The sequence below is a fragment of the Gasterosteus aculeatus genome, chromosome 2 (genome assembly GCF_964276395.1).
Source record: "Gasterosteus aculeatus chromosome 2, fGasAcu3.hap1.1, whole genome shotgun sequence".
Taxonomy (NCBI): Eukaryota; Metazoa; Chordata; class Actinopteri; order Perciformes; family Gasterosteidae; genus Gasterosteus; species Gasterosteus aculeatus.
The window spans coordinates 21654960-21664831 of record NC_135689.1 but is presented as its reverse complement, the minus strand read 5'-3'; the positions used below and the strand labels follow the sequence as shown (position 1 = coordinate 21664831).

Genomic DNA, 9872 nt, shown 5'->3' with positions numbered 1-9872 from the left:
AAAGGTTTTGGAGTTTTGACAATGAAATGGAGTCACTTTCTAAGTTCTTCTCTGTGTCTTTTACAGATCGAAATAAAAAAGCTTACAGCACCTGGGATTCCCAGGCGGTCTTCCATCCAAGTACTAACCAGGCCCTACTCTGCTTAGCTTCTGAGATCAGACGAGATCAGGCGGAGCCAGAGAGGTATGGCCGTAAGCAACTGTATGTCCTCTTCCTAATCTTTTAAAATGTGTCAAAGGTTTTGGAGTTTTGATAATGAAAAAGGAGTCACTTTCTAATGCCTTCTCGATTTCTTCCAGAGAGAGAAATGAAAAAGCTTACGGCACCTGGGATTCCCAGGCGGTCTTCCATCCAAGTACTAACCAGGCCCTACTCTGCTTAGCTTCTGAGATCAGACGAGATCAGGCGGAGCCAGAGAGGTATGGCCGTAAGCAACTGTATGTCCTCTTCCTAATCTTTTAAAATGTGTCAAAGGTTTTGTAGTTTTGACAATGAAATGGAGTCACTTTCTAAGGCCTTCTCTGTGTCTTTTACAGATCGAAATGAAAAAGCTTACAGCACCTGGGATTCCCAGGCGGTCTTCCATCCAAGTACTAACCAGGCCCTACTCTGCTTAGCTTCTGAGATCAGACGAGATCAGGCAGAGCCAGAGAGGTATGGCCGTAAGCAACTGTATGTCCTCTTCCTAATCTTTTAAAATGTGTCTAAGGTTTTGGAGTTTTGATAATGAAAAAGGAGTCACTTTCTAATGCCTTCTCGATTTCTTCCAGAGAGAGAAATGAAAAAGCTTACGGCACCTGGGATTCCCAGGCGGTCTTCCATCCAAGTACTAACCAGGCCCTACTCTGCTTAGCTTCTGAGATCTGACGAGATCAGGCGGAGCCAGAGAGGTATGGCCGTAAGCAACTGTATGTCCTCTTCCTAATCTTTTAAAATGTGTCAAAGGTTTTGTAGTTTTGACAATGAAATGGAGTCACTTTCTAAGGCCTTCTCTGTGTCTTTTACAGATCGAAATGAAAAAGCTTACAGCACCTGGGATTCCCAGGCGGTCTTCCATCCAAGTACTAACCAGGCCCTACTCTGCTTAGCTTCTGAGATCAGACGAGATCAGGCGGAGCTTTTTTTTTTTTCTTTTATTATAAAAAATACATTTTCCAAAAATCATTTTTTACATTGTTTACATATTCACTATATACATTATTATTTAATTATTTTCTGAACATCAGCAATCAGGGTCTTTAAGATGAGAACAAAATCACATTATAGGATTTTTTTTTTTTTTTTTTCCTTTTCTTCACTCGGCAGTAGAAAGTTTTGCCTTATTAGCCATATCTTTTTCCAAACAAAACCAAAAAAAAGAAGTGCGCAACGACAACAAGTTAAGGCACACCAGAAAAACATTTAAAACCGAAAGATAAGATCTTTGTCATTGTCCTCCTGAAACAAGAGATTATTTTCGTCCATCCATTCCTTGAGCAGATCTTTTTTGAATGCATATATAGTTTTCCAGTATGCTTTTATATTGCTCTTGAAAAGAGTCTCAACGTCCGTTTTTTTTCCCTCGAAGAGGGCAAGGTTTCTTCTCAGCAACACTGCTCTTCTAGCAAATGCCAGGCATGCGTTGGCGATATCCATCCTCCGGCCTCCAGCATTCTTTGGCAGTCCGAAACACCAGGTCCAGTCCCATGATGTTCCCCTCGTCATTTTTACTCCACAACCCTTTGTTAGAAGCTCTCTTATGTATTCCCTAAAGGTTCTGAGTGCTGTACAAGACCAAATAAGGTGCTCAAAATCCTCTTCTTCCGTTTCACACACAGAACACATTCTTGAGAATTTTTCCTTGTGTATCTGGTGCAAGACAATTCCTGTAAAATATTTCCGGTGCCTTATCTTAAACTCAGAGCTGTAGACCTCTGGGGGGATGAGGCTGAATTCAAGATTTACCCATATTGAGCTTGTCTTATCTTTTGGGAAGATTTTTTCCCATGCCTTTTCTGCTGCTGGTTTAACTATGTGTTTTTTTATTAGGATGCTGTAGAAAGTTTTTGTTTTTACTTCAATTATATTTTTTTGTTTATCTTTAACACACAGCGTAAAACCAAGTGCCCTGTCCTGCTCTGTCACTTCATTCATTCTTTCTTTCCATTCATGACCCATGCATTGATCAAATATTTTCCCTATGTCTTTTATTCTTGCCGGTGCATATTTACTTCCACATGCCTGGAGTTTACCATTTACTTTTCCTAAATCAAAACAGCCGTTTGTTCCACACACACTCCCTACGGCTGTTAAACCTGCCTGCATTAAGTGGCAACTCGTAATCGGCCTCCCGCCCCCGACAAACCCCGGGCTTGATAGGAAGGGTAATTTTAGCACTTGCACCTTTCCTCTAACGTCAGGTGTGAGATGCGGCATAATTTTGTCCCAAGCCTCCAGCACTTCCCTGTAGAACCCCGACAGGCCCACCCTTACGTGTGCTGGCGAGAGGGCACATAGGTTATACACACTTCTCTCTCCGTACCCTGCCAGGAGGCCTGCCAGGAAATCTCTACCGGGCAGCTGCCTTTTTGGATTTAAAAATCTCCCTATTAATTTTACCCTCAGTGCGTCTCTTTTTACACTTACATCAATCAAAGCTAAACCCCCCTCCCTTTTGTTAGCTATTAACGTCTTGCGAGCGATCGAATTCCCCTTTCCCTTCCAAAAAAAAGTGGCGACGGCTGCATTGAGCCGATTGAACACCCAAGTGGGCAGCTCACAGGACCCCAGAATGTGATTAATTTTGGACAGTATCAGGGCATTTACTACTATTACCTTTCCCTTCAAAGCGAGGCCTCTTGCATACCATAAATTTAGCAGGTTTTTTATTTTTACCAAAACCTCGTTCCATGTTTTGTCCGTTGCACTCTTTTCATTTTTACCTATATATATACCCAAGATTTTCCTTTCGTCCTCTATTTTTTTAAAACCCCACATATCAGCTGGGACATTGCAGGGCCCGAAGACCATCAGCTCGGTTTTTTTTGTATTAATTTTTGCGCCTGATGCTCTTTCATATTTCTTTATATGGTCTAATACTTTGTTTATGCAGCTACTAGTTTTCACACAAATATTTACATCATCTGCATACTGCATAATTTTAATTTGGTTTCCTGCCGGTGTCCAGATTCCCTTTATTAGGTCGTCGTTATTTATAGTATAGGCCAGGGGCTCCGCCACCAGGCTGTAGAGCAGCGCCGACAGCGGGCAACCCTGTCTCACTGATCGTCCTAGCTCAAAACTGTTAGTTAGTAAACCATTACATTTCACCCTACTTTTCGCTCCGCTGTACATCATTTTGATTCTTTTTATGAATATTGGTCCAAAACCAAAACGCTCCAGCACGGCCCACAGGAAGGGATGTTCCACTCTATCAAAAGCCTTCTCTAGGTCTACTCCTAACAAAATCCCTCCCTCCTTATTTAAGCAGCTTACTGTATCTCTGATTGTGTTGATGGTGTCTGAGATGTCCCTCCCCGGAATGCTGTAAGCCTGCGTTGGTCCTATTATTGAATTTATTACAGTTTTTAATCTGTTTGCGAGTATTTTTGTGAATATTTTATAGTCTGTGTTAAGCAAACTGATCGGTCTGTAGTTGGAAAGCAGCTTTTTCTCCCCTTTTTTGAAAATTAGAGTGACTATCCCCTCCGTAAATGATGCTGGAGCCCTCTGCTCAGTGTCCATCTGTTCATAGAGTGTCAGCAAAAGTGGCCCCAGCATTTCCTTAAATTCTTGAAAGAACTCGGCAGGCAAACCGTCTGCCCCCGGGCTTTTATTTTTATTTAGCTTCATTATGGCCTGTTCTATTTCGCTCAGTGAGAGCGGCATCTCGCACCTCCCACTGTCGTTATCTTCTAGTTTATTATTTATTTTATTTACTACTTCATTCATTTCGCTAGTCACAATCCCTTCACTTTCAAATAATTTTTGATAGTAACCCTGTATGGTTCTCAAAATGCCTTCGGTTTCTTCTACTATTTCCCCCCTGGAATTTTCAATGCTCGATATATAAGTCTTTTCTTGATTTGTTTTTTCTAGACCTAGAAAGAAAGCTGTGCATCTTTCTCCTTCAGTTATATATTTTGCTCTACTCCGTATTATTGCACCCGCACATCTTTTTTTTTCTAGTTCAGTTATTCTGGTTTTATACAGTTCATATTTTTCACTGTCATAATTTGGATCCTCTTCACATTTTTCTATTTCGTTTTGCAGGAGGAGAATTAACTCTCGTTCCTCTCTTTTATTCTCCCAGTTTTTGTTTTTGCTGAACCTTATACACATTTTTTTTAGTTTTTCTTTAACATCCTCCCAAAAACAAAACACGTCATCTACAAAAGCCATATCGTGTGTCACCTTTGCTAAATACCTTTCAATTTTACTTTTTAATATGTCGTTTTTCAGGTGGCTTATATTTAGACACCATAAACCCCCTCCCCTCTTCATTCTCGCACCTCCCACACACACTGTCACTGAAGCGTGATCGCTCCCAGAGTAAAAGTAGTATTCACAGGATGTTATATGTTTAACCACACCTGAAGCCACTAAGCAGAAATCAATTCTTGACTGCTTCAATATTCCTTCAACAGCTTGTCTTCTTGAAAATGCAGTTTTGTTTTTATTTAATATCCTCCAAATATCTATTATATTGCAATTATTCATTACTTTTTTCAGTGTACTTCTACTAGAATCATTTCTATAGACATTGTTTTTGGACAAATCTTTTTCCATTAGGACCACATTAAAATCACCAATTACAAACGTGTTTTCATTACACCATTTCTCTAGATTTTTAAAGAACTGTTTTCTTTCCCCTTCTCCATTTGGTGCATACACATTTATCAGCCTAAATGTATCGTTTGCCAGGCAGAAATCAACGACCAAAACCCTACCTTCTCGGTCCCTATGAACCTCGTTAATGGTTTTGAAGATATTGGCTTGAAAGAGTGAGGCCACACCACAAGAGTTTGGGGTTCCCTCATTTGAGATGACCTTCCCTCCCCACTGTTTGATCACATTTTCCCGTAAAGAAACATCCCAATTTGTTTCCTGAAGGCATATTATTTCTGATTTGAGTTGTTTTAAAGTTGAGTCCAGTTTATTTTTATTTCGAAGCCCGTTGGCATTCAGAGAGGTAATTTGGAAACCAAAGGAAGCCATCATTGTAATATATATGAAAGTGCATACCATCTAGTTATTTTTGTTTTTCAGCTTTTTCTTAGCCATGACCTTTGCTTTTCTCTCCTCGGCTCTATTTCTTAAAACCTTCGCCTTCTCAAAGTCCATGTCCGGGTCTGTTTTAGGATGAGGGTCATCCGAGTCGCTGTGCAGCCTTTTGTCTGGCTGTCTTGCCGGCAACGAGTCTGTCGCCATCGGTAGTTCTAGGTTTCTAGTCGGGGCTTCTTGATCTGATGGTACACACTGCCCTGAGAGCGTCCTTCCACCTTTTTCGCTCGTTGATGCCGGTACACTCTCCTCCAAATTTTCCCTTCTCGTGTCCTCCTTTGTACTTTTGTGCAAACCTGCTCCTCCCATTTTCCCCGTCTCACCCCTCACTTCATCATCCTCTTCTGAGAGTTCTTTATCCCCCTCCTTCTCCAGTTTACTCTCCACACCCTCCTCTCCTATGACACTCTCGTCCCCCGACGTCCCATTGTTATCCTCCCCAGACTCTATAGTTTCATTGTCTATCATGATTGATTCACTCTCACTCTGGTTGCATATGCATTCCTCCATACTGTTATAGCATAAGCTACATTTGTTTTTATTTTTTTTGCATTCTCTAGCAAAGTGCCCCTGGACTCCACACTTATGGCACTGAAACTCCGGACATTCCCTCATGATATGCCCAGGTTGGATACACATCCTGCATACTTTCATTTGTTTGTCGTGTATCACTCTAAAGTATTCTGCACCCAGAGCAGTACTAAACTTTGTAGAATACGGCAGGGACTGGACATGATCATTGAATTTTACCTTTAGGAATCGTGTCCCATCAGCAACATTTGTCCCAGGCCACATCCGCCTTTTGATTGGTGAAGCTGCCGACACACCCCAGCTCGACAGTTTGGCGTGGATCTCGCAGTCCTCAATGTAGAATGGCAGGTTTAGGAATGACACCACCAGCTCGTTGTTGCACAGCTCCCGTGCGTGGATCCTCGTCTCTCCCATTTTGAAGCCTTCCAACAATCTTTCCTTTCCCTTCGGGTGGCTCATTGTCATTTCATATCTGTTGTGGCCCACCACACGGCAAGCCACCAGACCACCACACAATTGCCGCACGTATTTCATCAGCTCCATTGCACTTATGCTGCTTCCTCCTTCCAGCTCTACACTAACTGTGAGCTTCTTGTTGTTTTTGTCCATACTGTCCATGCTCAAACCACTGTTTGATTCTAAAGCACTATTCATTTGGGATTCCTTTTGTCCGTTCCGTGTTCGTTCATCATGTTGGTCCGCCATTTTAGGTAAGAGAAGCGATACACTTACCCCCAAACAGTACAATACTGCTGGGGGTACTAAACTCTGTCTTGCCAAAAAACCTCAATTAAAAAAAAGCTTTAGGGCATATCAAAACACCACAAAAAACTGTTCAGATTAGAGCACCGAAATGGATCCAAGCGCCAAACAAATCGCATCTGTGTTCACTTCCTGATTCCTGGTGGGGGCTGGGCCTACAAACGAGATCAGGCGGAGCCAGAGAGGTATGGCCGTAAGCAACTGTATGTCCTCTTCCTAATCTTTTAAAATGTGTCAAAGGTTTTGGAGTTTTGATAATGAAAAAGGAGTCACTTTCTAATGCCTTCTCGATTTCTTCCAGAGAGAGAAATGAAAAAGCTTACAGCACCTGGGATTCCCAGGCGGTCTTCCATCCAAGTACTAACCAGGCCCTACTCTGCTTAGCTTCTGAGATCTGACGAGATCAGGCGGAGCCAGAGAGGTATGGCCGTAAGCAACTGTATGTCCTCTTCCTAATCTTTTAAAATGTGTCAAAGGTTTTGTAGTTTTGAAAATGAAATGGAGTCACTTTCTAAGGCCTTCTCTGTGTCTTTTACAGATCGAAATGAAAAAGCTTACAGCACCTGGGATTCCCAGGCGGTCTTCCATCCAAGTACTAACCAGGCCCTACTCTGCTTAGCTTCTGAGATCAGACGAGATCAGGCGGAGCCAGAGAGGTATGGCCGTAAGCAACTGTATGTCCTCTTCCTAATCTTTTAAAATGTGTTAAAGGTTTTGTAGTTTTGACAAAGAAATGGAGTCACTTTCTAAGGCCTTCTCTGTGTCTTTTACAGATCGAAATGAAAAAGCTTACAGCACCTGGGATTCCCAGGCGGTCTTCCATCCAAGTACTAACCAGGCCCTACTCTGCTTAGCTTCTGAGATCAGACGAGATCAGGCGGAGCCAGAGAGGTATGGCCGTAAGCAACTGTATGTCCTCTTCCTAATCTTTTAAAATGTGTCAAAGGTTTTGGAGTTTTGATAATGAAAAAGGAGTCACTTTCTAATGCCTTCTCGATTTCTTCCAGAGAGAGAAATGAAAAAGCTTACGGCACCTGGGATTCCCAGGCGGTCTTCCATCCAAGTACTAACCAGGCCCTACTCTGCTTAGCTTCTGAGATCCGACGAGATCAGGCGGAGCCAGAGAGGTATGGCCGTAAGCAACTGTATGTCCTCTTCCTAATCTTTTAAAATGTGTCAAAGGTTTTGTAGTTTTGACAATGAAATGGAGTCACTTTCTAAGGCCTTCTCTGTGTCTTTTACAGATCGAAATGAAAAAGCTTACAGCACCTGGGATTCCCAGGCGGTCTTCCATCCAAGTACTAACCAGGCCCTACTCTGCTTAGCTTCTGAGATCAGACGAGATCAGGCGGAGCCAGAGAGGTATGGCCGTAAGCAACTGTATGTCCTCTACCTAATCTTTTAAAATGTGTCAAAGGTTTTGGAGTTTTGATAATGAAAAAGGAGTCACTTTCTAAGGCCTTCTCTGTGTCTTTTACAGATCGAAATGAAAAAGCTTACAGCACCTGGGATTCCCAGGCGGTCTTCCATCCAAGTACTAACCAGGCCCTACTCTGCTTAGCTTCTGAGATCTGACGAGATCAGGCGGAGCCAGAGAGGTATGGCCGTAAGCAACTGTATGTCCTCTACCTAATCTTTTAAAATGTGTCAAAGGTTTTGGAGTTTTGATAATGAAAAAGGAGTCACTTTCTAAGGCCTTCTCTGTGTCTTTTACAGATCGAAATGAAAGAGCTTACAGCACCTGGGATTCCCAGGCGGTCTTCCATCCAAGTACTAACCAGGCCCTATTCTGCTTAGCTTCTGAGATCAGACGAGATCAGGCGGAGCCAGAGAGGTATGGCCGTAAGCAACTGTATGTCCTCTTCCTAATCTTTTAAAATGTGTCAAAGGTTTTGGAGTTTTGATAATGAAAAAGGAGTCACTTTCTAATGACTTCTCGATTTCTTCCAGAGAGAGAAATGAAAAAGCTTACGGCACCTGGGATTCCCAGGCGGTCTTCCATCCAAGTACTAACCAGGCCCTACTCTGCTTAGCTTCTGAGATCAGACGAGATCAGGCGGAGCCAGAGAGGTATGGCCGTAAGCAACTGTATGTCCTCTACCTAATCTTTTAAAATGTGTCAAAGGTTTTGTAGTTTTGACAATGAAATGGAGTCACTTTCTAAGGCCTTCTCTGTGTCTTTTACAGATAGAAATGAAAAAGCTTACGGCACCCGGGATTCCCAGGCGGTCTTCCATCCAAGTACTAACCAGGCCCTACTCTGCTTAGCTTCTGAGATCAGACGAGATCAGGCGGAGCCAGAGAGGTATGGCCGTAAGCAACTGTATGTCCTCTACCTAATCTTTTAAAATGTGTCAAAGGTTTTGTAGTTTTGACAATTAAATGGAGTCACTTTCTAAGGCCTTCTCTGTGTCTTTTACAGATCGAAATGAAAAAGCTTACAGCACCTGGGATTCCCAGGCGGTCTTCCATCCAAGTACTAACCAGGCCCTACTCTGCTTAGCTTCTGAGATCTGACGAGATCAGGCGGAGCCAGAGAGGTATGGCCGTAAGGAACTGTATGTCCTCTACCTAATCTTTTAAAATGTGTCAAAGGTTTTGGAGTTTTGACAATGAAATGGAGTCACTTTCTAAGTTCTTCTCTGTGTCTTTTACAGATCGAAATAAAAAAGCTTACAGCACCTGGGATTCCCAGGCGGTCTTCCATCCAAGTACTAACCAGGCCCTACTCTGCTTAGCTTCTGAGATCAGACGAGATCAGGCGGAGCCAGAGAGGTATGGCCGTAAGCAACTGTATGTCCTCTACCTAATCTTTTAAAATGTGTCAAAGGTTTTGTAGTTTTGACAATTAAATGGAGTCACTTTCTAAGGCCTTCTCTGTGTCTTTTACAGATCGAAATGAAAAAGCTTACAGCACCTGGGATTCCCAGGCGGTCTTCCATCCAAGTACTAACCAGGCCCTACTCTGCTTAGCTTCTGAGATCAGACGAGATCAGGCGGAGCCAGAGAGGTATGGCCGTAAGCAACTGTATGTCCTCTTCCTAATCTTTTAAAATGTGTCTAAGGTTTTGGAGTTTTGATAATGAAAAAGGAGTCACTTTCTAATGCCTTCTCGATTTCTTCCAGAGAGAGAAATGAAAAAGCTTACGGCACCTGGGATTCCCAGGCGGTCTTCCATCCAAGTACTAACCAGGCCCTACTCTGCTTAGCTTCTGAGATCTGACGAGATCAGGCGGAGCCAGAGAGGTATGGCCGTAAGCAACTGTATGTCCTCTACCTAATCTTTTAAAATGTGTCAAAGGTTTTGGAGTTTTGA

At 42.7% G+C, this 9872-nt stretch overlaps 17 non-coding genes across 17 annotated transcripts; all 17 read right to left on the bottom strand.

The window, feature by feature from the left end:
- Positions 1-79: 79 nt before the first annotated feature.
- On the bottom strand, positions 80-198 carry LOC144395367 (5S ribosomal RNA). Its single transcript, XR_013457501.1, has one exon. It is a non-coding gene; the product is annotated as a 5S ribosomal RNA (ribosomal RNA).
- Positions 199-315: 117 nt separating this feature from the next.
- Positions 316-434, bottom strand: LOC144401154 (5S ribosomal RNA). Its single transcript, XR_013463089.1, has one exon. It is a non-coding gene; the product is annotated as a 5S ribosomal RNA (ribosomal RNA).
- A 116-nt stretch (positions 435-550) lies between these two features.
- On the bottom strand, positions 551-669 carry LOC144397872 (5S ribosomal RNA). Its single transcript, XR_013460019.1, has one exon. It is a non-coding gene; the product is annotated as a 5S ribosomal RNA (ribosomal RNA).
- Positions 670-786: 117 nt separating this feature from the next.
- LOC144401513 (5S ribosomal RNA) lies at positions 787-905 on the bottom strand. Its single transcript, XR_013463448.1, has one exon. It is a non-coding gene; the product is annotated as a 5S ribosomal RNA (ribosomal RNA).
- A 5967-nt stretch (positions 906-6872) lies between these two features.
- Positions 6873-6991, bottom strand: LOC144405043 (5S ribosomal RNA). Its single transcript, XR_013466985.1, has one exon. It is a non-coding gene; the product is annotated as a 5S ribosomal RNA (ribosomal RNA).
- A 116-nt stretch (positions 6992-7107) lies between these two features.
- On the bottom strand, positions 7108-7226 carry LOC144395366 (5S ribosomal RNA). Its single transcript, XR_013457500.1, has one exon. It is a non-coding gene; the product is annotated as a 5S ribosomal RNA (ribosomal RNA).
- Positions 7227-7342: 116 nt separating this feature from the next.
- Positions 7343-7461, bottom strand: LOC144395365 (5S ribosomal RNA). The gene has a single exon (XR_013457499.1). It is a non-coding gene; the product is annotated as a 5S ribosomal RNA (ribosomal RNA).
- Positions 7462-7578: 117 nt separating this feature from the next.
- LOC144397044 (5S ribosomal RNA) lies at positions 7579-7697 on the bottom strand. Its single transcript, XR_013459189.1, has one exon. It is a non-coding gene; the product is annotated as a 5S ribosomal RNA (ribosomal RNA).
- A 116-nt stretch (positions 7698-7813) lies between these two features.
- LOC144395363 (5S ribosomal RNA) lies at positions 7814-7932 on the bottom strand. Its single transcript, XR_013457497.1, has one exon. It is a non-coding gene; the product is annotated as a 5S ribosomal RNA (ribosomal RNA).
- Positions 7933-8049: 117 nt separating this feature from the next.
- On the bottom strand, positions 8050-8168 carry LOC144405042 (5S ribosomal RNA). Its single transcript, XR_013466984.1, has one exon. It is a non-coding gene; the product is annotated as a 5S ribosomal RNA (ribosomal RNA).
- Positions 8169-8285: 117 nt separating this feature from the next.
- LOC144398844 (5S ribosomal RNA) lies at positions 8286-8404 on the bottom strand. Its single transcript, XR_013460991.1, has one exon. It is a non-coding gene; the product is annotated as a 5S ribosomal RNA (ribosomal RNA).
- Positions 8405-8521: 117 nt separating this feature from the next.
- Positions 8522-8640, bottom strand: LOC144401153 (5S ribosomal RNA). The gene has a single exon (XR_013463088.1). It is a non-coding gene; the product is annotated as a 5S ribosomal RNA (ribosomal RNA).
- A 116-nt stretch (positions 8641-8756) lies between these two features.
- Positions 8757-8875, bottom strand: LOC144396968 (5S ribosomal RNA). The gene has a single exon (XR_013459114.1). It is a non-coding gene; the product is annotated as a 5S ribosomal RNA (ribosomal RNA).
- Positions 8876-8991: 116 nt separating this feature from the next.
- LOC144398682 (5S ribosomal RNA) lies at positions 8992-9110 on the bottom strand. Its single transcript, XR_013460829.1, has one exon. It is a non-coding gene; the product is annotated as a 5S ribosomal RNA (ribosomal RNA).
- Positions 9111-9226: 116 nt separating this feature from the next.
- LOC144395362 (5S ribosomal RNA) lies at positions 9227-9345 on the bottom strand. The gene has a single exon (XR_013457496.1). It is a non-coding gene; the product is annotated as a 5S ribosomal RNA (ribosomal RNA).
- A 116-nt stretch (positions 9346-9461) lies between these two features.
- Positions 9462-9580, bottom strand: LOC144395361 (5S ribosomal RNA). The gene has a single exon (XR_013457495.1). It is a non-coding gene; the product is annotated as a 5S ribosomal RNA (ribosomal RNA).
- Positions 9581-9697: 117 nt separating this feature from the next.
- On the bottom strand, positions 9698-9816 carry LOC144401502 (5S ribosomal RNA). Its single transcript, XR_013463437.1, has one exon. It is a non-coding gene; the product is annotated as a 5S ribosomal RNA (ribosomal RNA).
- Positions 9817-9872: the final 56 nt, after the last annotated feature.